General features: G+C 36.1%; 1 protein-coding gene across 3 annotated transcripts in view; it reads right to left on the reverse strand.

Annotated features, from left to right (window-relative positions):
- Positions 1-25,923, reverse strand: part of ARFGEF1 (ADP ribosylation factor guanine nucleotide exchange factor 1) — a 155,344-nt gene that overhangs the window by 118,031 nt on the left and 11,390 nt on the right. Inside the window, exon 1 of one of the 3 annotated variants that reach the window (XM_057308133.1) lies at positions 17,373-17,391. The exons of the other annotated variants lie outside the window; for them this stretch is intronic. The gene's annotated coding sequence lies outside the window, so the exon portion shown is untranslated. Of the gene's footprint in view, positions 1-17,372; positions 17,392-25,923 lie in introns of those variants that run through there. 3 annotated transcript variants of the gene reach the window in all.

Consider the following 25,923-nt stretch of genomic DNA (forward strand, 5'->3'; position numbering starts at 1 on the left):
GAAACAGAATAAAAAAACTGACCGTCAGGCTTTTGTCCACCCTATCATGGCATCTATCTGAATGAACAGTATGAAGGAAACAAAAAGAGAATGCTGATTCTTCTCTCTTATTCTAAGACTACTAGTTCTTTTTGCTTTTTATACAACACTCATAACCATAATAGACAACCTAAATAGTATTATAACTTCTATAAAAGAGTAGCTTAAATAAAATGTGCAATACTGCAAAAAGCCTTAGGAGGTCACCAAAGTAAAAAAAAGAGAATTCTAATAACCAAACAACTCCAATTTCTTTAGAATTTTGTGTGTTTACTAGCAACTTCTAATATTAAAAGTTTTATCTCTGGACCCTTATTTTACACCATATACAAAAATTAACTCAAAATGGATTCAAAGACCTAAATATAAGAGCTAAAACTTTAAAACCCTTACAAGAAAATACAGAGGGAAAGCTTCAAGACATCGGATTTGGTAATGATTTCTTGGACAGGACACCAAAAGCACAGGAAACAAAAATAAAATTAGACTACATCAAAATTAAAAACTACGTATAAAAGGATGTAATCAACAGAGTGAAAAGTCAATCTAAGGAATGGGAGAAAACGTTTGCCAATTATATATCTCATAAGGGGTTAATACTAAGAATTATATTAAAAAAAAAAACAACCTCTTACTACCCAACAATAAAACAAACAAACTGATTCAAAGAACTTGGATAAACATTTCTTCAAAGAAGGTAGACAAATGGCCACCAAGCATATGAAAAGATGTTCAACATCACTAATAATTAGGGAAATATAAATCAAAACCACAATGAGATACCACTTTATCATTGTTAGAATAGCTTACTGTCAAAAATCCAAAGTAACAAGTATTGGTGAGGATATGGAGAAATTGGAATATTTGTGCACTGTTTGTGGGAATGTAAAATGGTGCAGCTGCTACTGACAACAGTATGGCAATCCCTGAAAAAATTTAAATATGATATGATCCAGTAATTCCACTTCTGTGTATACAACCAAAAAAAAAATGAAAAGCAGGGTCATGAAGAGATATTGTATATCCATGTTCTTATAGCAGCATTATTCATAATAGCCAAAGGTGGAAGCAACCCAAGTTTCCTTGACAGATGAATGAACAAACAAAATGTGGTATATAAATAACAATGTATGTATACATTCAGCCTTATAAAGGAAGGAAATTCTGACATATGCTACAACCTGGATGAACCTTGAAGACATTATGCTAAGTGAAATAAACCAGTCACATAAAGACAAATACTGTATGATTCCACGTATGTGAATTACTTGCAGTAATCAAATTCATAGAGACAAAAAGTAGAATGAACGGTAGTTGCCAGGGGTTGGGGGGAGGGGAGAAGAGAGAATTGTTTAGTGGTTAATGACTTTTAGTTCTATGAGATGAAAAGAACCCTGGAGATTAGTTATACAACAATGTGAATGTACTTAAGACTACTGAACTGCACACTTAAAAATGGTTAAGACAAGGTATGTGTATTTCACCACAATTTAAAAAGAAAAAGACATAATTTGTTTTGGTCAAGATGTAGTAAGCCCCATTCCTCACAAGTCCAACCTCTTATAACTAGGAAACCTTGAGCGTGTAATACAACAAAGGAAGACTGAATGGCAGAGAAGGCAAAGGTAACGAAGGACCTCGAGACTTGAGGAATAACACAGTGGTGAATTCCCTGGGTTTTCTTTCTGCTCCTATATATCCTGGATTGCACACTGAAGAAGCCTCCAACCTGTAACTACCAACAGGTACAACCACCCCCCCCCAAAAAGCCTCAAAAAAATCCATCTCCTTCTAGCCAAAGGGCAGATAAAAGAGCAGCCAGTAGAACACAAAACTTTTTAAATATTATCTCCCAACTGTTACCAAAGACTAAAAGAAAAACTGCATCTGCAATGTCAGTGGGGCCGAAGGGGGTAGGCAGCCGGACTCATGCTCCCACCTGGTGGCAGTGGGGCAGAACAAGTGACCCTAAGCTTTCCCCACAACAGTAATGTCAGTGGGGCTGAATGGGCAAACTTCCAACCCCACAAGGCAGCAAAGCGTAAGAATAAAATGGTGCAAGGTTCTGCCAGTGGGCAATATTCTGTATCTGCAGGAATAGTGTTAGCAGGGCCAACCCTCAGCTCAGCAGCAACTAGGCAGTTCAAGTAGGCCATTGGCTTTCACCCATCCTGGTATGATTAGTCTCAGGAAGGAGCTGAACATCCAACCCCACCTGGACATGCATACTATACCTAAACAGGGTGACTACTTGCAAAATGAATATTAAATAGCACCCAGAATCTCACAACATAACACTCAAAATATCCAGGATACAACTGAAAATCATGCACGATACCAAGTACCACAAAAATCTCAAATTTAATGAGCAAAGAGAATCAACAGATGCCAACTCCAAGCAGACACAGACATTAGAATTATCTAACAAGAATTTTAAAACAGCCATCATAAAAATTCTTCACTAAACAATTATAAACATATTTGAAACAAAAAAGTATAAAGTTGGCAGAGAAATGATATAAAAAAAGAACCAAATAGAAATTTAAAAACTGAAAAATACAATACACAAAATTAAAAATTCACTGAACTGATTCAACAGCTAAATAAGTATCATGAAGGAAGGAAATCAGTGAACTTGAAGACAGAACAATAGATATTAATCAACCTGAATAACAGGTAAAAAATATACTGGAAAAAAAAATGAACAGACTCAGAGATCTAGTAACAATAACAAAAGATGTATTATTCATATAACCAAAGTTCCAGAAGGAGAGGAGAAAGAGTGAACGCAGGACTAGAAGAATGTATGAAGAATTAACAGCTGAAGACTACCCAAGTATGGCAAAACACATAAACCTTCCGATTCAAGAAGCTGAGAAAACGCAAACAGAATGGGAATCCAAAGAAACACATGCCAAGACACTTACTCAAACTACAGAAAATCAGGGACAAGGAAAAAATTTTGAAAGCAGGTAGGAAAAAAAAAAGACATACTACCTATGCAAAAACAAAGATTCAAATGACAGATTTCTCATCAGAAAATATGGAGGCCAACATTTGGAGACAATGGCACATTCCAAAGAGCTGAAAGAAAAGAACTGTCATCCAAATTTCCATATCCAGTGAAAATATCGTGGAGGTAAGAGGTAAAATCAAGACCCTCTCAGAAAAAGGAAAACAAAATGTTTGCTGCCACCAGACCTACCCAAAAAGTTCTTCAAACTGAAAGGAAAACAGTAAAGAAGAAAATCTGAAACACCAGGAAGAACGTAAAGTATACAAATATGAGAAAATGTAACACTATCTTTTCTCCACTTGAATTTTCTAAATGATATTAGACATTCAAAGTAAAAATAAAACACTGTCTTATATGTTTCCTAATATATGTAGAAGAACTATTTAAAACAATAACACTACACAGAGGTAAGAAAACGGGACCTAAACGGAACAGTTAAGCTTTCTACAGGTTACTCAAATTGGTAAAATGTTGCCATCAGTATATTCTGACAAGTTACATATGGACAATGTAGTATCTAACATAACTACTAAAAAACAAATATTGAGATACACTCAAAACTCTACAGAAAAACCAAAATGTAGTTCCAAGAATTATTCAAGTAACCCACATAAAGGCAGGAAAAGTATATACAAGAAAGAAAAATAGAATAATAAAACAAGAGTAAAACAGCAGAATTAATCTCTAACATATCAACACTACATTAAATGAAAAAGGTCTAAACATACAATTAAAAGACAAACTAGCAGACCAGGTTTTAAAAATATGAGCTAACTCTATGTTGTCTACATGAAACTAACTTCAAATATAAAGATAAAAGTAGGCTGGAAATAAATGAATGAAAAAATGAGAGACCACATAAACATTAATCAAAATAAAGCAGGAGGGCACCTGGATGGTTCAACTGGTTGGGGGTCCGACTCTGAATTTCAGCTCAGGTTATGATCTCAGAGTTGTGGGATTGAGCTCTGCAGTGGGCTCTGAGCTTAGTCTGGAGCCTGCTTGGGATTCTCTCTCTCCCTCTGCCCCCCTCTACCATGAATGCTCGCTCCCCTCTCTCTCTCTCAAATAAATAAATAATATCTAAGAAAGAAAGAGAGAGAGAGAGAAAGGAAGGAAGGGAGGGAGGGAGGGAGGGAGGGAAACCGGAATGGTTATATTAATGTCAGACGAAATAAAACAAAAAAATTACCAAACACAAAGAACATTACGGAGTAACGATGAAAGGGTCAACACGCTAAGAACAGCAATCCTTTATGTGTATGCAACAAATAAAAGAGCTTCAAAACACATGAAACAGAAACCTCCAATTATAATTGAAGACTTCAACACCCCTCTCACAACAATTAATAGAACTATTAGACAAAAGTATCACCAAAGACAGAGAACTGAATAACACCATTGATCAACAGGATCTAAATTTATGGAACACTGTACTCAATAAAAGAATGCATTCTTATCAAATGCCCATGAACAGTCACCAACATGATCCATATCATAGACCACAAATTAAACTTCAACAAATTTAAAAGAATCTGCCCACAGTGGAATAAAACCAAGGAATCAAGGCGGAAATAACAGTAAAATTCCCAAACACTTGGAAATTAAATAATATTTCTGAACAATTCACGGATCAAAAGGAAGTCCTGAGTAAAATTTAAAAATACATGGCACTAAATAATAATAAACCTTCAACAAACAAGTTTTATGGGACACAGCTGAACTGTGCTGAAAGAGAACTGTACAGCACTAACTGCTTCTACTAGAAAAGATTATCAGGTAGGATTTATCCTTGAAATGCAAGGATAGTCAACATACACAAATCAATCAGTATGATACACCACAGGAACAAAATGAACGATAAAAAGCATATTATCACCTCAACAGATGCAGAAAAATGCATCTGATAAAATTCAGCATCCTTTCATGATTAAAAAAAAAACTCTCAAAAAATTGGGTATAGAAGGAATGCACATCAACATAATAAAGACCATATATGACAAGACCAAGGCTAACATCACACTCAACAGCAAAAAGCTGAAAAATTTTCCTACAGGATCAGGAGAAAGAGAAGGATGCCCACCCTCACCACTTCCATTCAATTAAGTACTGGAAGTCCTAGCCAGAAGTATTAGACAAGAAATAAAAGGCAACCAAAGTGGAAAGACAGACGTAAAATACCTGTTTACAGATGTCATGATTTTATATATAGACAACCCTAAAGATTCCACCCAAGAACTGTTGAAACTAAAAAATGAATTCAGTAAAGTTGCAGGATACAAAATATATAAGAATTAGTTTCTATATGCCAAAAACAAACTATTAGAAATTTTCCATCAAAATCCTAGAGGAGAACATAGGCAGCACCCTCTACGACATCGGCCAAAGCAACCTTTTTCATGACACATCTCCAAAGGCAAGAGAAACAAAAGATAAAATGAACTTGTGGGACTTCATCAAGATAAAAAGCTTCTGCACAGCCACCAAAACAATCAAAAAAACTAAGAGGTAGCCCACGGAATGGGAGAAGATATTTGCAAATGACACTAAAGATAAAAGATTAATACCCAAGATCTACAAAGAACTTCTCAAACTCAATACACGAGAAACAAATAAACAAATCATAAAATGGGCAGAAGATATGAACAGACACTTTTCCAATGAAGACAAACAAATGGCCAACAGACACATGCAAAAATGTTCTAAATCATTAGCCATCAGGGAAATTCAAATCAAAACCACACTAAGATACCACCTTACGCCCGTTAGTATGGCAAAAACTGACAAGGCAGGAAACAACAAATGTTGGAGAGGATGTGGAGAAAGGGGATCCCTCTTAAATTGTTGGTGGGAATGCAAGTTGGTACAGCCACTGTGGAAAACAGTGTGGAGGTCCCTTAAAAAGTTAAAATTGAGCTACCCTATGATCCAGCAATTGCACTACTGGGTATTTACCCCAAAGATACAGACATAGTGAAGAGAAGGGCCATATGCACCCCAATGTTCACAGCAGCATTGTCCGCAATAGCTAAATTGTGGAAGGAGCCGAATGCCCTTCAACAGATGACTGGATTAAGAAGACGTGGTCCATAAATACAACAGAATATTACTCAACTATCAAAAAGAACGATTTCTCAACATTTGCTGCAACATGGACGGCACTGGAGGAGATAATGCTAAGTGAAATAAGTCAAGCAGAGAAAGACAATTATCATATGGTGTCTCTCATCTATGAAACATAAGAACTAGGAAGATCAGTAGGAGAAGAAAGGGATAAAAAAGGGGGGGTAATCAGAAGGGGGAATGAAGCATGAGAGACTATGGACTCTGAGAAACAAACTAAGGGCTTCAGAGGGGAGGGAGGTGGGGGAATGGGATAGGCTGGTGATGGGTAGTAAGGAGGGCACGTATTACACGGTGCACTGGGTGTTATACGCAACTAAAGAATCATCAAACTTTACATCAAAAACCAGGGATGTACTGTATGGTGACTAACATAATATAATAAAAAGTATTATTATAAAAAATTTTTTTATGTAAACAAAATACTCAGGAACAAATTTAAGCAAGGAGGTGCAAGATTTGTACAATGAAAACTGGAAGACATTAATAAAAGAAACTGAGAACGACACAAATCAACAAAAAGACATTTCATGTTCACAGACTGGAAAAATTAATATTGATAAAATGTTCATACCATCTGAAGTGATCCACAGAAACAAAGCAATCCAAGTCAAAATGCCAGAGACATTTTTTTTCACAGAAATAGAAAAAAATAAACAATCCTGAAAGTTGTACTGAACCACAAAAGATCCCAAACAGCCAGAGCAATCTTGAGAGAGAATGAAGCTAAAGTCGTCATTACTTCCTGATTTCAAACTTTATATAAAGCAACAGTAGTCAAAAACAGTATGGTATTGACATAAAAACAGACGCACAGGTCAATGAAACAGAATTGAGAGTACAGAAATAAGCCCATGCATATATGGTCAATTAATCTTCTACAAGGGACCCAAGAATATACAATGAGGAAAGGATGGTTTCTTCAATAAATGGTGAAGGAACACTGGATATTCACATGCAAAAGAACGAAACTGAACCCTATCTTACACCATACACACAAAAAAATCAATTCAAAATTAATTAAAGATGAACATAAGACCTGAAACTGACAAACTCCGAGAAGAAAACATAGGGGGTCAGCCTCTCAACGTTGTTCTTCTCAATTATTTTTTTGGATTTGACACCAAAAGCAAAGGCAGCAAAAGCAATAATAAACAAGCAGAACTATGTCAAACTAAAAAGCTTCTGTACAGCAAAGGAAGCCATCAATAAAATGAAAAGGCAGTGTACAGAATGGGAGAAAATATTTGCAAACCGTGTATCAAATAAGGGATTAACAACCAAAATATATGAGGAACTCATACAACTCAGTAGCAAAGAGACAATCTAATTAATAAATGGGCAAAAGGCCTCAATAGTCATTTTTCTGAAGACACACAGATGGCCTACAGGTACATGAAAAGGTGTTCAACATCACTAATCCTTAGGGAAATGCAAACAAAAACCACAACGAGATATCATGTCATAACTGTTAGGATGTGTATTATCAAAAGAGAAAAATAGCTGGTGATACACACTGATGTGGAGTAAGGTAATAAATCCTGAAGACATGAAAGCTTTGCATTTAGAGCTCTCCCAGACTTTACTCTGCGGTCTCTTAGATGGTCCTGATCTGTATTCCTTACAATACAACTGTAATCCTAAGTAGAGCACTTTCCTGAGTTCTGAGAATTGTTTCAGCAATCTGAGGGGGAAGTGGGAACCACATATATGTAGCCAGCTGGTTAGAAGTACCAGTGTCCTAGAAACTCTAGAGCTTAGGGCTAGTGTCTGAGTGAGGACAGTTTTGTGCAGGACTGAGAACTTAACCTGTCAAATGTGACCTCACCCTGGATAGTATCAGAACCGCACTGCACAGACATAGACAGTAGCCCAGGAAAAGAAAATACAGCTCCCTACCACTTAGGAATATATAAGTCAATATCCTCAACAAAAATATTAGAAAATAGAATCCAGTAACCTAGGGAAAAAATTATACATCATGACCAGCTGGGGTTTATTCCAAGGAGCTAAGGCTAATTCGATATTCAAAAAAAATCAACCAATGTAATCCACCATGTGAAGAAGCTAAAGAAGAAAAATCATATTGTCATATCAACTGATGCAGAAGAAGCATCTGACAAAACTCAATATGATAAAAACTCTCAGCAATCTAGCAATAGAAAGGAGCTTCCTCAACACTTTTAAGAGTAGCTACAAAAAAGAAAAAAAATAGTTAATGTCTATGAATATGCAGAGAAACTGTATCCCATACACACTGCCGGCCGGAATGTAAAATAATACCACCACTCTGGGAAAAAGTTTACAGTTCCTTATAAGCTAGCCATGAAATGACCACATGACCTGGCAAAAAACCTATACACAAATGATCATTCATTCATCTTTGTTCATAATAATGAAAAACTGTAAACAACCCAGATATCTTTCAGTGTGTATATGATTAAACAAACTGGTACATCCACGCTATGGAATACCACTTACCAGAAAAATAAAAAATAAAAAAGGAACATACTACCAATACAAGCAACAATTTGGATGACTCTCCAGGGAATTATGCTGAGTGGAAAAAAAAAATCCCCAAAGGTTATATACCGTATGATTCCATTTCTGTAACATTTTTTAAATGACAATTTTTATAAATGGAGACATAATAGTGGTTGCAGAGTTTACGGATAGGTGGATATGGTTATGAGGGATCCTTGCGATGATGGAACTATTCTGGGTCTTGACAGTGGATACAGGAAATGAGTGTTATAAAATCATGTATAGCTAATACATACACACAAATGAATATATAGACAAGGGGGTAAATATGAATGTGATGGGAGAACTGTAGCACTGCTGGTAGTTAGCTGTGATATTGTACTATGTTTTTTTTTACAAGGTGTTACCATGGGCTACGCTAGGTAAAAGATACACATGATGTCTGTATTCTTTCTTACAACTGCATGTGAATCTTCAATTGTCTCAAAAAAAAGTTTACCTAAAAAATGAAAGAAAAAAAAAAAGAGTAGCTACAAAAGACTTCTGAGGAAGATGGGGGAGTGGGAGGACCCAAAGCTCACCTTATCCCATGGATACTAAATAACACCCACATCGGTGTAAAAGACCCAGAAAATGACCTGAAGACAAGCAGAACAGATCTCTACAGATAAAATGTAAAGAAGAGGTAACATCAAAAAGGGTAGGATGGGTAACGACATGGTAAGGAACTAAACAAACCGCAGGACTGTCTTGGGAGGGAAGGACACTGTGGGAGTGGAAAGGGGAGAGACAGACTGACACGAGGGAGCCTACATAAAGAAGACGAATTCCCATAACATTTGGCTCTGAAAACCAGAGGGGCTAAACTTCCCCAATTCTTACAATCAGTGAGGCTTAACACCTGGAACTTTAAAAATCAGCAGGCTCCTGGGAGAGCAGGGAGGGCAGAGTTCCCGCCCTTAAAAAGACAACACAACAAAGAGCCCCTTGGAGATACAGCACAGAGGCAGCAGTTTGAAAAACCACTTGGGGGACACAGAAGGGAGATTTGTTCACTAATCTCAGAGCAAGTGATGGAAGGGGGCAAGGATCTTTGGAGACTTCTCTAGGAACAATGGAGCTGGCAGGTGCCATTTCCCTACCCCACTGCCCCCCAACATAAATACATGGACCACAGACACCTGAAGGAACCAGCGTGGTGCCAATATTCACTATTTAGCTTGCTAAGAGCGCACCTGGCCCCAGAGTTCTCCTGCAAACACAGGAGGACTGAGGTCCAGATCCTCTCCTACAGCAAACCCACCCTTACTCTGCTGGTACCAAGTGCCTTGCCTCCACATTTTCCTGCAGTTTGGTGATATTGCACCTCTGGCAAATGCCTGGTTTGATGCAATTTACACCCAATGTGGCCACAGACTGGCCCACTAACAGCACAGGGAACAAATTTTGCCCACAACAGACAAAGAAAGCCATTATAGATAAATGGACTAAAGAGAAAAAGGGCTCAAGCACAAAAGGGCTCAGCCACAACAGCATGGCCCATGCAATACATAGGAGACCCAGAAGTGCCAGGTTCTGGTAAGCAGGGACACTGCACTTGCAGGGCACTACAGGACCTCTTCTTCATAAGGCCACTACCCTGAAGAGCAGGAGACACAGCTGACTTGCCTAATACACAGAATCAGAGTTGGACAAAACGAAGAGACAAAGGAATATGCCTCAAATGAAAGAGGACAAAATCACATGAAGAGAACTAAATGAAATGGAGGTAAATAATATGCCTGATAGAGAATTTAAAGTAATGGTCATAAAAATACTCACTGGACTTGAGAAAAGAGTGGAGAATCTCAATGAGAGCCTTAAAAAAGAGAAAACATCAAAAGGTACCAATGAGAGATGAAGAACTCAATAACGGAAATGAAAAACATACTAGATGGAATAAACAACAGATTAAAGGAAGCAAAAGAATGGATTGGTGACCTGGAGGACAAAGTAATGGAAAGCAATCAAGCTGAACGGGAGAGAGAAAAATAATAATAAAAAATAAAAACAGACTTAGGGAACTCTAACACTATCAAGCATGATGACATTTACATTATAGGAATCTCAGAAGGAAAAGAGAGAAGGGGGAAGAAAATTTATTTGAAGAAACAACAGCTGAAAATGGGGAAGGAAACAGGAATCTAGATATAAGAGGCACAGAGAACCGTGAACAAAAATAAACCCAAGGAAGTCCATATGAAGATACATACTAACTAAAATAACAAAAATAGTGATAAAGAAAAAATTTTAAAAGCAACAAGAGAAAACAGTTACATACAAAGAGAACCCCACAAGGCTTTTAGCTAATTTTTCAGCAGAAACTTGCAGGCCAGAAGGGAATGTCATGATATACTCAAAGAGCTGAAAGAAAAAAAAAAAAAGAACACAAAAAAACCTGCAGCCAAAAATACTCTATCCAGCAAGGCTATTATTCTGAATAGAAGAAGAGATAATGTCCCAGGAAAACAAAAGTTAAAGGAATTCATGACCACTAAACCAGCCCTACAAGAAATGTTAAAGGGGACTCTAAGTGGAAAGGAAAGACCATTAGTAGGAATTTTAAAAAAGTAGAAAACACAAAAGCAGTAAAATTACGTTTATCTATAAAAAGCGCTCAAGGGCTTCACAAAATAAAAAGGATGTAAAGTATGACACCATATACCTAAAGCATGAGGGAAGGAGAAAAGTAAAAATTTAGTGCTTTTAGAATGGGTTCAGTAAACTTAAAGTAGTCTGCTATATCCGTAAGATGTTATATACAAAAAACATAACCACAAATCAAAAACCAGTAACAGATATGCAAAAAAAAGTGATCCAAGCATATCACTAAAGAAAGCCTGCAAACTGTGAGAGAGCAAGAGAAGAAACAAAAGAACTACAAAAACAACCAAAAACAAGTAACAAAATAGCAATGAGTACGTACCTATCAGTAATTACTTTGAATGTAAATGGATTAAATACTCCAATCAAAAGATATAGGGTGACACACTGGACAAAAAAGCAGGACCCATGTCTATGTTGCCTACAAGACTTACTTCAGACCTAAAGATACACGCAGATTGAAAGTGAAGGGATGGAAAAGCATTTATCACGCAAATGGAAGTGAAAAAAAAAAAAGTGAGGGTAGCCATATTTATATCAGACAAAACAGACTTTAAAACAAAGACTGTAACAAGAAACAAAATAGAACACTATATAATCATAAAGGGAACAATCCAACAATAAGTTACAACAATTTTAAATATTTACACACCCAATATGGGAGCACCCGAATACATATAAAGCAGCTAATAACAAAGATAAAGGAAGTAATCAATAGTAATATGGTAAGGGGGGGGACTTTAATATCCCACTTACATCAATGGATAGATCATCCAAAAAGAAATTCAACAAGGAAACAGTGGCTTTGAACAACATGTTGGACCGGTTGTATCTAGCAGATATAGTCAGAACATTCCATCCAAAAACAACATAATACACATTCTTTTCAAGTACACATGGAACATTCTCCAGAATAGATCACATGTTAGGACACAGAACAAGTCTCAACAAATTCCAAATGATCGGAGTCATACCATGCATCTTTTCTGACCACGACACTACGGAACTAGAAATCAACCACAAAAATCTGGAAATAACACAAATAAATGGAGGTTAAATAACACACTACTAACAGTGAATGGGTCAACCAAGAAACAGAAGAGGAAATAAAAAAATACATGGAGATATGAAAATGAAAACACAATGGTCCAAAATCTTTGGAATGCAGCAAAAGCTGTTCTAAGAGAGAAGATTCTAAGCAATATAGCCTTACTACAAATGGGAAGAAAAACCTCAAATAACAACCTAACTTTACACCTAAGGGATATACAGAAAGAACAGACAAAGCCCAAAACCAGTAAAAGGAAATAATAAAGATAAAAGCAGAAACAACTGATATAGAAATTAAAAACAGAACAGATCAGTGAAACTGGGAGCTGATTCTTTGAAAAAATTAACAAAACTGATAAACCTTTAGCCAGATTCATAAATAAATAGAGGACTCAAATTAACAAAATCAGAAATGAAAGAGGAGAAATAACAGCTGACATAACAGAAATATAAAGGACTGGAAGAAAATATTATGAAAAATTATATGCCAACAAATAGGACAACGTGAAAGAAATGAATAAATTCCTAGAAACATACAACCCTCCAAACCTGAATCAGGAATAAATAGAAAATTTGGACAGGCTGATTACCAGCCACGAAATTGTATCGGTAATCAAAAAACTTCCAACAAAGTCCAGGACCAGACCGTTTCACAGGTAAATTCTAACAAACATTTAAAGAAGAGTTAATGTCTATTCTTTTCAAACTATTCCAAAGAATAGAAGAGAAAGGAAAGCATCCAAATTCATTCTATGAAGCCAATGTTACCCTGATACCAAAACCAGATAAAGACACTATAAAAAAAAAACAACTATAGACCATCATCGCTGATGAACACAGATGCAGAAATCCTCAACAAAATATTAGCAAACCAAAATCCAACAATAATACATTTAAAAAATCATTCACCATGATCAAGTAGGATTTATTCCTGGGGTACAATGATGGTTCAATATTTGCAAATCTATCAGTGCGATACATCACATCAACAAGAGAAAGGATAAGAACTATATGATCCTTTCGACAGGTAAGTATCTGACAAAGTACAACCTCCATTCATGAGTAAAACCCAACCAAATAGGTTTAGAGGGAACATACCTCAACATAATAAAGACCGTATATGAAAAACCCACAGCTAACATCATACTCAATGGTGAAAACTGCCTTTCCCTAAAGTCAAGAACAAGACAAACTCTCACCACTTTTATTCAACATAATACTGACAGTCCTAGCCAAAGCAATCAGACAAGAAAAAGAAATAAAAGGCATTCAAATTGCTAAGGAAAAAATAAAACTTTTGCTATTTGCAGATGACATGGTACTATATGTAGAAAACCCAAAAGACTCCACCAAAAAAGTACTACAATTGATAAATGAATTCAGTAAGGTTGCAGGATACAAAAACCAATACACAGAAATATGTTGCATTTCTGTACACTAATAATGAAATAGCAAAAAGTAAAATTAAAACAATCCCATTTACAATTGCACCAAAAATAATAAAATATTTAGGAATAAGCTTAACCAAAGAGAGAAAGACCTGTACTCTGAAAACGATAAAACACTGAAAAAAGAAACTGAAGATGACACAAATGAAAAGATATTCCATGTTCATGGATTAGAAGAACATACATTGTTAAAATGTCCACACTACCCAAAGCAATCTACAGATTTAATGCCATCCCTATTGAAATACCAGTAACATTTTTCATAGAACTAGAACAAATAATCCTAAAATATTTATGGAACCATCAAAGACTCCAAGTAGTCAAAGCAATCTTGAAAAAGAACATAGCTGGAGGTACCACAATCCCAGATTTTAAGATATAAAGCTGTACTCATCAAAACAGTATTGTACTGGCACACAAAGATAGACACATAGATCAACAGAACAGAACAGAACCCAAAAATAAACCGATGATTATATGGCCAATTAATGTTCAACAAAGGAAGCAAGAACAGCCAATGGCAAAAGGACAGTCTCTTCAAAAATGGAATTGGGGAAACTGGATAGCTATATGCAAAAGAATGAAACTGGACCACTTTATTTCCCCCTACACAAAAATGAACTCAAAATGGAGTAAAGACCTGTGAGACCTGAAACCATAAAAATCCTAGAAGAAAACACAGGCAGTAATTTTGCTGACACTGGCTCTAGCAATATTTTTCTAGATGTCTCCTAAGGCAAGGGAAACAAAAGCAAAAATAAACTATTGGGACTACATCAAAAATAAAAATTTTCTCCACAGCAAAGGAAACAATCAAAAAAATAAAAAGACAACCTTACAAGTGACATACCCAAGAAAGGCTTAGTATCCAAAAAATATAAGGAAATTATACAGCTCAACACACAAAAAACCCAAATAATCCAATTAAAATGGGCAGAAGACATGAACAGACATTTCTCCAAAGAAGACATACAGATGGTCAACAGATACATGAAAACATGCTCAACATCACAAATCATCAGGAAAATGCAAACCAAAACCACAATGAAATATCCCCTTATACCTGTCAGAATGGCTACAATCAAAAACACAAGAAACAACAAGTGCTGACAAGGATGTGGAGAAAAAGGAACCCTTGTGCAAGTTGGTAGGAATGCAAACTGGTGCAGCCACTGTGGAATACAATAAGGAAGTCTCTCAAAAAATTAAAAAGAGAATTATCATATGATCCATTACCCAGTAACTCCACTAGTGAGTATTTACTCAAAGAATACAAAAACACTAATTGGAAAAGACATATGCACCCTTATGTTTATTGCAGCATTATTTACAATAGCCAAATTATGGAAGCAACTCAAGTGTCCATGGATAGATGAATGGATAAAGAAGATGTATAGCAATACAATGGGATATTACTGAGCCATAAAAAAAGAACGAAATCTTGTCATTTGCAACAACATGGATTGATGTAGAGAGTATAATGCTAAGTGAAATAACTCAAAGACAAAAACCATATGATTTCACTCATATGTGGAATTTTTAAAATAAAACAAATGAGCAAAGTAAAAAGGGACAAATCAAAAAACAGACTCTTAACTACAGAGAACTGATGGTTACCAGAGTGGAGGTGGATGGGGGATGGGTGAAATAAGCAGAGGAAATTAAGAATACACCTATCATGATCAGCCCTGAGTAATGTATAGAATTGCTGAATCACTATACTGTACATCTAGAACTAATATAATAATGTGTGTTAACTATAATGGGAATTAAAAATAAAGAACAAAAAGCAAGGAGGATCAGGAACATGTGGAACAGACTCAGCCCAGTACCCCTGTAGCCTAAAGCAGAATTGGCCAGCTAAGCCTAGCCCAGACCCCATGAGCATAAAAATAAACACTTATTATTACAGGAAAAAAATTATGTTTTGGAAGAACAGTTAATGAAATAGAAAAAATGTCAATTATATATTAAATGGAAATATCAAAATATAAAATAATATAATATGATTATAATTATATATTACACAAAACTTTTTTAAAAAAAGAGTAGCTACAAAAAACCTATAGCTAACACCAAACTTAATGGTGAAAAACTGAATGCTTTCCCCCAAGATGTGGAACAAGGCAAGAATGTCTATTGTCACCATTTCCATTCAACTGTGCAGTGAATGTCCCACTCAGAGCAACAGACAAGAAAAAGAAATAAAAGGCATGCAGACTGGAAAGGAAGAAATAAAATTATTCTTATTCACAGATGACATGATTGTGTAAGTAAAAATAAAATCCCAAGAAATCCAAAGAAAAATTTTTAGAACATATAAATGCAGTTAGCAAAGCTTTAACACACAAAAATCAAATTTCTATACACTAACAATGAATGACTGGAAACCAAAACTTTGAAAATAATACTATTATAATAGCTTCCCCCAAAATGAAATTCTTCACTATAAACTTAGCAAAACATGAAAGAAATTAAAGAACTAAAGAATAGGAGAGACATATGTTCATGGATTGGAAGTCTCAAAATAATGAAGACTTCAATCCTCCCCAAAATGATCTACAGATTTAACTTACTGCCAATCACAATGCCAGCAAAATTTTCTGTAGACAGACGAGATTCTGAAATTTACAAGGAAAATGAATGTAACTAGAATAGATAATTCCGATAATAAAGTGGGAAGAAATACAATCTCCAACTTCAAGACTTTAAAGTTACAATAATCAAAACAATGTGATATTAGAGAAGAGACAGACACAGAGACCAATAAACAGATACAGAGCCACAGAAACACAGGTAATTGATTTTTGACAAAGATGCAAAGACAATTCAATGAAGAAAGGATATCTTTCTACAAACCACGTTGGAACAATGAGACATTAAAAAGAATAGTAAATTAGACTTTTAAGAAAAGACTTTATTTGACAGAGAGAGAGAGGGCACAAGCAGGGGGAGTTGCAGGCAGAGGGAGAGGGAGAAGCAGGCTCCCTGCTGAGGGAGGGACCCTGGGATCATGACCTGAGCCAACAGCAGATGCTTAACTGACTGAGCCACCCAAGTGCCCCTAATAAATTGGACTTAACAAAAACTAAAACTCTGTTTTGTGAAAGGCACTGTTTAAAAAATGAAAAGGTAGGCTACAGAAGTTATTTGCAAGTCACATATCTGACAATGGACTTGTGTGGATGTATATATATGTATTTTTAAATAAATGAAATACACACACACACTCTCTTAAAACTCAACAGTAAGAAAACAAATAACCAAATTAAAAAATGAGCAAAAGACTTAAGACACTTCACCAAAAGGATGTAACGTGGCAAATAAATACATGAAAAGATGTTCAACATCGGCAGCCATTAAGAAAATGACGTGAGAACCATAATGATATGCTACTATACACTATTAAGATAGATAGTTTAAAAATAGTTAAAATATAGACACCAAGAAGAGCTAGTGAAGATATGGAGCAACTGGAACTCTCCAAGAGTGATGATGAAAATGTGAAATGGTATAGCCACTTTGGAAAACAGTTTGGAAGTTTCTTATAAAGTTAAACATATACTTACCATATGACCCAGCAGCCCCACTCCTGGGTACCTACCCTAGAGAAATGAAAACTTATGTTCAAATAAAAATCTATACATGAATGTTTACAGCAGCTCTAGTCATACTAACAAAAACTGGAAACAATTCAAATGTCCTTTTTCAATGGGTGACAGATAAACTGTAGTACATGCATACAATGGACTATTTAACTCAGCAATAAAAAGGAACAGACTTAATACATGCAGCAACTTGGATGAATCTCAAAGACACGCTGAATGAAAAAAGCCAAACTCAAAGCTTACATACTATATGATTTGATATATGTGACATTCTCAAAAAGACAAAATTATAGTGATACAGAACAGAGCAGTGACTGTCAGGGATTAGAAATGGGGAGAAGTTTGTGACTACAAGGAAGTAGCAAGAGAGTTTTTTATGGGGTGCTAGAACTATTTGATGACTGTGGTAGAGCTTACATAAATCTTCACATATAAAATTCATGTAAATGTACACACACACACACACACACACACACGAGTCTCAATTTTACTTACATTAATGTAAAATACAAAATTAAAAAGCAAAATAAAGATGCTCAGGCCCATACCCACACTTAGCGAAACAGGATCTCCAGTATTGTGATGCAGCTGACTGCATTTTTAAGACACTCCACAGGTGCTCTTGGTGTATAGCCAAGGATGAGAACAGCTGTAATTCCTTGAACCTGATTTCTCTATTCCTTCTGTTACATCTTTAGGTCAGGCTCTTATCTCTCACCAGGCCTCACCTCTCTTCTTGAGCCCTACTACATTAGTGCCAGAATGACCTTTGGCAGGATAAATTTCAAGTTCCTCAGCACAAAACATTCCAAGATTTGACCCCTGTCAACCACTCTCATCTCTCTGTATGCCCTTCCTTGTATTCCACACTCCAATATTAAAAGAACACTCTAAATCCCCGGAAGTGACCTGCTATTTCACACCTCTAGGCTTTTTGCTCAAACTACATTACCTGCCTGGAATTCTACCCCCACCACAAATTTGCCTGTCACGTACCTTTTAAGACTGGTTCAGTTACATGTTTTATGTCATTCCCAACTAAAAATCTTTCAGTAGTTTTCTGTCCATGTTCACCATCACCTATAACACTGACCACAAGCCTCATCTCCTACCATTCCTGCCCCACACTTAAGACTCTTAAAATGACAATCTTCTTAGTAACTCTCTCCCAAACTTCATGTTTTTTCAGCTACTCATGCCTTAGCTAATGATACTCCTTCCCAAGAATAGTTTTCACCCACCCATTTTTTCCTAACACATATTCATCCTTCTAGAATAAACAGCTGTCATCTCTGAAAGTCATCCCCTGTACGTCCAGGCTAAGAGAATTACACTTCTCTATCTCCAGAGCCTCTCTGGTTATCATTGTCAGCACCTACCTTATTACACTGAAATTATTTCGTGTGTTCATCTCCCTCAATTTGCTTCTTAACAGCAAAGGCTATCCTTTAGATCTTTATATTACTAAGGCTTAGCATAAAATCTGGAACAAACAGGTCCTTAACAAATGTTTCTTGAAGAAATAAATAAATGAGAGCAAATTTACCAGGCAATTTAATATACATCTCCTTTTCTCCAAAAGGACCTAACTGGCTAACTATATGCTGATAATACCTAAACCTCTATCTACAGCTCAGCTGTCTCTCTCCTCAGCTTTTGTCATGTTATAAACAATTGTCAACTAAGCATCTTTATTTAGATGTCCCACATGTACCTTGAGATCAATTTAACCAAAACTGAATCCATATTCTTCCTCAATTCCTTCTCTTAAATGTGGTCATTTCCTTGGTAAATGGATCCAATAGCCCCAAATCACATTAGAAACCTCAATCATCCTAAATGCCTTCCTTTCCCTCATTTCTCACACCCAGTTTTGAAGTCCTGCTGATTTACTGAGATCTAAGCTCTCTGTATGCGCCTGAAGTTCACGCCTCTGCTTCTTCAAATCTGGGCTATACCAACAGTTATTAATATAACGGTCTTACTAAATGGGCAGAAGACATGAACAGACATTTCTCCAAAGATGACATACAAATGGCCAACAGACACATGAAAAAATGCTCATCATCACTCAGCAGCGTGAAAATACAAATCAAAACCACAATGAGGTAACAACTTACACTGGTCAGAATAGCTAAAATTAACAAATCAGGAAACAACGAATGTGAGAAAGGGGAACCCTCTTATGCTCCTGGTGGGAAGGCCAGCTGGTGCAGCCACTCCAGAAAACAGTATGGAGGTTCCTCAAGAAGGTAAAAATAGAACTACCCTATGAGCCAGCAATTGCACTACTAGATATTTACCCAAAGGATACAAACAGAGTGATCCAAAGGGGCACATGCACCCCAATGTTTATAGCAGCAATGTCCACAATAGCCAAACTATGGAAAAAGCCTATATGTCCCTCGACAGATGAATAAAGAAAATGTGGTATATATGTACAACGGAGTATTACTCAGCCATCAAAAAAAAAAAAAAGAAATCCTTACTTTCTGCAGCAACATGGATGGAACTAGAGGGCATTATGCTAAGTGAAGTAAGTCAATCAGAGAAAGACAAATACCATATGATTGCACTCATGTGGAATTTAAGAAACAAAAGAGAGGGTCATAGGGGAAGGGAGGGAAAAATAAGACAAAATCAGAGAGGGAGATAAGCCGTAAGAGACTCTTGGGGCGCCTGGGTGGCACAGCGGTTAAGCGTCTGCCTTCGGCTCAGGGCGTGATCCCAGCGTTATGGGATCGAGCCCCACATCAGGCTCCTATGCTATGGTCCTGCTTCTTCCTCTCCCACTCCCCCTGCTTGTGTTCCCTCTCTCGCTGGCTGTCTCTATCTCTGTCAAATAAATAAATAAACAAAATCTTAAAAAAAAAAGTCATGAGACTCTTAACTATAGGAAACAAATTGAGGGTTGCTGGAGGGGAGGTAGGTGTGGGGATGGGTAACTGGGTGATGGGCATTAAGGAGGGCACATGATGTAATGAGCACTGGGTGTTATATGCAACTGATAAATCACTAAACTCTAGCTCTGAAACTAATAATGCACTACAGGTTAGTTAATTGAATTTAAATAAAATTAAATATATATATGTATGTATAAAGGTCTTACTGCCTACAGTTCTGAACCTAGGCAATTTATGTTTTATAATGCCAACAGTGATCTTTCTGAACTGCAACACCATCACTTCACTCCTTTGTTTGGCACTCTACAGTCTACATAAGAAAAAGTCTAAACTCCTCCAGCATGGTATAAAAGATCTTCTTCTGCCCCCTGCTGTCTTCCCCAGACTCCTTTCTCTCCTTATCCACTCTATCAAACTACACCCTACAGCCACACGGAACTTCTTACATTTCCTAAGGGATAGTCATACTAACTCATACATCTATGCTCAAGTAACTCATTCTGTCTATAATGTTCTTCCACAGTACAGTCATCTAGTGATCTTGCAAGCCTGAGGTCTAAGGTAGATTCCACTATAAAGCTATACCTGACCCATGCTCTCACACAACCACTACTGTTGGAAAGAACTGATCAATTCTTACTTTGGGTTTCCATCAATTTTATATGTGTCTACAATAGCACATATGTATCACCTATAACATCGTTCATTGCAATCTATTTCCCCCAAAAACACTAAAAGCTGCTTGAAGGCAAGGGCCATACATGATCTCTAGCATCCACAGTATCTAATAAAATTATAAGACACATTGAAGTTCAAAAAATGTTTGTTTATTAATGCAGGCTAATAATCCTGGCTTTTAACCATGTGGTAAAACCAACAGTTCACAATGACAAAACTTAATACACAAAACATTATGTAGTCCCAAATAGCCACACAGAGGCAAAATCCACTAATTCACCTTTTTAACAGAAAATAGCTAATAATTAGCATTATCCCCAAACACACAAAACAAGCTATCACCAACAAATTTTTTAAAACGCTGACATATTTTACATAGTATACATTGTTCCTACGTGCAGCAAAGTAAAGCTTGTTTTTAATACTTTCTCACTTCACCATTCTGCACCTTTCTATCTATTCTTTCTTACCAACAACCTCATGCTATCCTTAGGTTATGTAAAGGAGCTTGTTTCAGGCCTGTCCCAGTTCTGTAATGTCCCATGTTCCAAAATTAATCCATCCTCTCTTCTTTTTCAGTGAAATCTCTTATTCTCTCAATAGGCAAAACTCAGGTTGATGGTGAATCTAAGGACAGCACCAACAAATGAATAACTAATATGTTTAATATTCCCAAACATTATCTGCATTTTAAAAGTTAATTATAAATGTAAATAAACATTGCGTTGGTATAATATGAGAGAAGATTTTTGAAGAGAAATTTACCAATGGGTAAGGAAGGGAAAGTACACAAAGTTACTGACTAACCAAGTTGTAACTGCATTACAATAGAATGAACACAAATTCTGGCACACTGATTTCAGGCAAGCATTTATCAATATAAGAGAATAACAACATCTACAACTCACAATATTATTCTGTGACTCAACTGGAATATACAGGAAAATACTTAATAAATGACAGAGTCTATGTATAGTTGATTCTTGAAGAGGGGCTTAAACTGCCCAGGCCCACTTACACTGGTTTTATTTTGTTTTGTTGAGAACTGAGAGCAAAAGCCATAGGGCATTTATTTACAACCGCTCACTCCAATCTTCACAGGACTGAATGGAAGACAACTGGCACACAGGTCATGCATGCCTTCCGTCCTCTTAGTACTAAAGGGAGGCCTGCTCAGACCGTGAGCAGCCCCCTCTCCCTCCCCTGTGGCCCAGGACCAGGCAGAACCGTAAGCTGCCCTGACTGCTGAGCTGGGTCAAGCACCATGGCTGGTCGGCAAAAGGCCATGCTGAAACAGAAAAACACACCTAGGGGGCAGGGTAGGCGCCACTCTGGGAGCCCTTCTCCTTCCCAGTGCCCTTAGCAGGACTGTAGGCCAGAATACTGCAGCCTTTGGGGCCCCTCCCAGGCAGCCAGCCCCATCCCATTCCCAACCTCCCAATGGGCACACTCAACGCATGGCTGGCAGCAACCAATGGCCACAGTCCAGTCATAGACTTCCAGGCAGATGGGCCCATGGCGCTGCACTGCGCCTCCAGGCCATCGTTGCCACCTGAGGCCAGCCCAGCATCTGTCCCTGCTAAGCCAAGTCCACCAGCCTCTGGTACATTGCCAACTCTGGGCCAGACCCACCCCATGGCTCCTGGACCTTCTAAAAGCAGAGTTTTTTGTGTTGTTTTTTTTTTTTTCCAGAAAATGTAAGTACAGTACTTAAATGTATTTCTCTGATAAATTTCTCAACATTTTCTTTTTCTAGCTTACTTTATTATAAGAAAACAGTATGATAGATTTAACACACAAAATATGTGTTAGTCAACTGTTTATGTTATCAGTAAGGCTTCCAGCCAACAGTACACTATTAGTAAAATTTTGGGGGAGTTTTGACTGTGCAGGGGTGTCAGTGCCCCAATTCCCATCTTGTTCAAAGGTCAGCTGTAATTGAAAAGAACTTGGTATTCAACTCCAGAAAAGATGTAGACCCAAGAATTTGCAAGCCTAAGTCTATACCAGTTATCACTAATGGACTTTTTTATAAACATCAGGAAACCTCTGTTCTTCAATCAATTTTCATACCTTTTCTAAATGGGTTGAGAAGGCTACAATGGATACAACACATGGAGAGGAGATCTTCTAAAACCTGTAAACTTTTCTTGGCTTAGGGTTTATCTGAGGTAAAAACTAAGGCGTCCTTTGTGTTTTCAAAGATACAGCAACCAGTGGAGTTTTCTAAGACTTTTTAATTCTCATATGGTATTTAGATAGATTACCAGAGATATAAATTATAAGTAGTTCCTAGTCAAAAGTCTGTTTGAGACCAGTTATTGTCTCCCATTTTGAGTAATCAAAATGAGAAAGAGCATGATGGTACTGTATTACCTGAAAGAATTTCTTTCTTATTATTATTAGTTAATGAGTGATGAAGCCTAGGGTACAATTTTTAACAGATAATTAGGTGTCTCTCAGCAATACCAAAGACATATTTAAACCGTCCCTGTGTTGACTACCTGGCTGACATGGTGGTAAATAAATGTGACTATCACTCAATCAGCTAGCTTTGATATCCTCCATCTTCTTTCTTGGTTTCATTTTTTACTTCAATATGAAGACCACACTACTTATCTTTGTGGGTTTTTTTTTTTTTCTCTTTCCTCCTTTCTCTACATTTAAATACCACATGCTTGGAGAGGAAAACAAATAATATTTTTGCATTATACTTGTCTAACAACCTTACAGGTATATCATAGTTCTACTGCAAAACAAGACAATGAAAGGGGTCTCTCAATATATTTGTCAAAATTTCCTTATATTTGTAACACTTTTTCTATGAATACCTATATATACTTGTCTAAAGATAAATACTATTATATAATAAGATTATATAGCTTTTATATATTTCCACTCATTTATCTTCCTATATCAATGAATGTATTTCCAGCACGTCACTATTCAGTGCTTTGTAGTAATCCAAATACCATTATTTATTTAACCCATCCCATATCGTTGACAACTTACTTTCAACTTTTAGCAATCATAAAGAACACGATGGATAAATTTGTACAGATATCTTCACAACATGTCTGATTATTTTCTCACAATTTTTAGATGTTATTTGAAGCGAATAAAAATATTATTCGACGTAAAGGGGATGAGAGAAAGGAGTGGACAGATGAAAGAGACAGGGAAAGGAGAGGAAAAATAAGACAGAAGCAGGTAAGGCACAGATTTAAAAAAAAAAGATGTGAAACTATATTTTTTATTATCAGAGTTGCTGTTGCTGTTCTATCATTTTCAGCAAATTTGTATTACTTAGGTTTACCTAGGGTAAAACTCTTCCCTGCAGTCTTAAACTAAACTTAAAATTCCTTCTTTGGAAGCTTATTTTCTCTGCCTAGATACTTATGGGATTTATTTTTTTATCCTTAATTTTAAAGACTATCCATAGATTGAAAGCTTGTGAGAATCTCTTTATATTGAGTTTTTTTCTTCCTAGAATATGATAGTTTGCATGCACAGGTGTCATTTCAATGCAGTCATTTCAATGTTTCTGGTTATTACTTTGTTCGCAATTTCAAATTATTTATTTATTTATTTATTTTTAGGAAAAAAGAATTATCCCTATGTTAGACAGCTTTGTTAGAAACCTAGGATATCTCTGATCCCTTTAGCTTCTTCTCATTCCTTCCAGATCTAGAAAGAGATTGCCATTATTCTGATTTTTCACAATGTAGTCGATTTTCTTCCCTTTCCACGATTTAATGATCATTTGGGAGGTCACATCAAGGGATATTAATCAGGTGCATGGTTACTTTCTGATGATTTTTAAATTGCCTCAATTTCTTTATATGTTTTTATGAATCAAGAATGGATTAATATATCAATGCTCATAAGATGCTGAGGTTTGAAAAGGAAGAGGAAGAGAGATAAGGAGGATCAGGTAGGAAATGAAAGTAAAAGGAGTGGTTCCAAAAAAAGGAACTGAAATATTGTAATTTTTTAGTGAAAATTTCAGGATAAAAGTTTAAAAAATAAACATGGAAAACTGAGGAACAGCAAACATTCTTGACATTTAATTTCCAAACTCAAAGATATTTTCATTTTCTTACACATCTATTAGAAAGCCAAATTATTAACAGCGACTATCCTAGACAAAATATTTGGGGATATTAATTGAATGAATCAACAAAAACTTTACATTAAGAAATTTTAGTCAAGCAAACTAATGAGAGATCTTAATTACAGAGAATAGCATTAGGCATGCATGAGTGGCAATCAAAGCTCCTTATTTGCTATTAGTCGAAGATCACATAACTTCAATAAATGTTAAAGAGAGAAAACTTCAATGAGTATTTTCAAAAGCATTTTATCACATCTTATTCCATCAGTCATTCTCAATTTAAATTAGCATAGTGCCTAACATGGTATCTGATTGATGAGTCCTCAATGCCACTTGTTTATATTTTTTGTAAGTGGTATTCAATGAGACTAAACTGGTAGAAACCATTCAGGGGGAGCGTTAAAAAAATTCAAGGGATATTCAATTTAAGATTTAAAACTGCTCAGTAAATATTCACAAATATGATTTTGATTTAGTACTAAAACAGAAAAAGACTAATCTTTCCTAAAGACATTTTTCATTCAAACCAAGAAAAACCAACCAAACAAAAATAATTACAATGATGATAATCTGAATGCCTAACTTTTGTATAGGAAAATCAGATTTTGGCATATTAATTAAGTATGCTTTTTGAAATGTAAAAGGAAATTATGAACTGAAAAATATTTGTTTTAACTATTTCAAAAAGAATATAACTCAATGAATATATAATCACATATAGAAGTTTAAGATACCATACTTTGGCATATTTGTTGACTTTTTAAGGGAAGGAAGTGTGTGCTACATATTAACCCAAAAAAATACCTCTCCTCCTAAT

The sequence above is a fragment of the Ursus arctos genome, unplaced genomic scaffold (assembly GCF_023065955.2).
Source record: "Ursus arctos isolate Adak ecotype North America unplaced genomic scaffold, UrsArc2.0 scaffold_6, whole genome shotgun sequence".
In the NCBI taxonomy this organism is placed as follows: Eukaryota; Metazoa; Chordata; class Mammalia; order Carnivora; family Ursidae; genus Ursus; species Ursus arctos.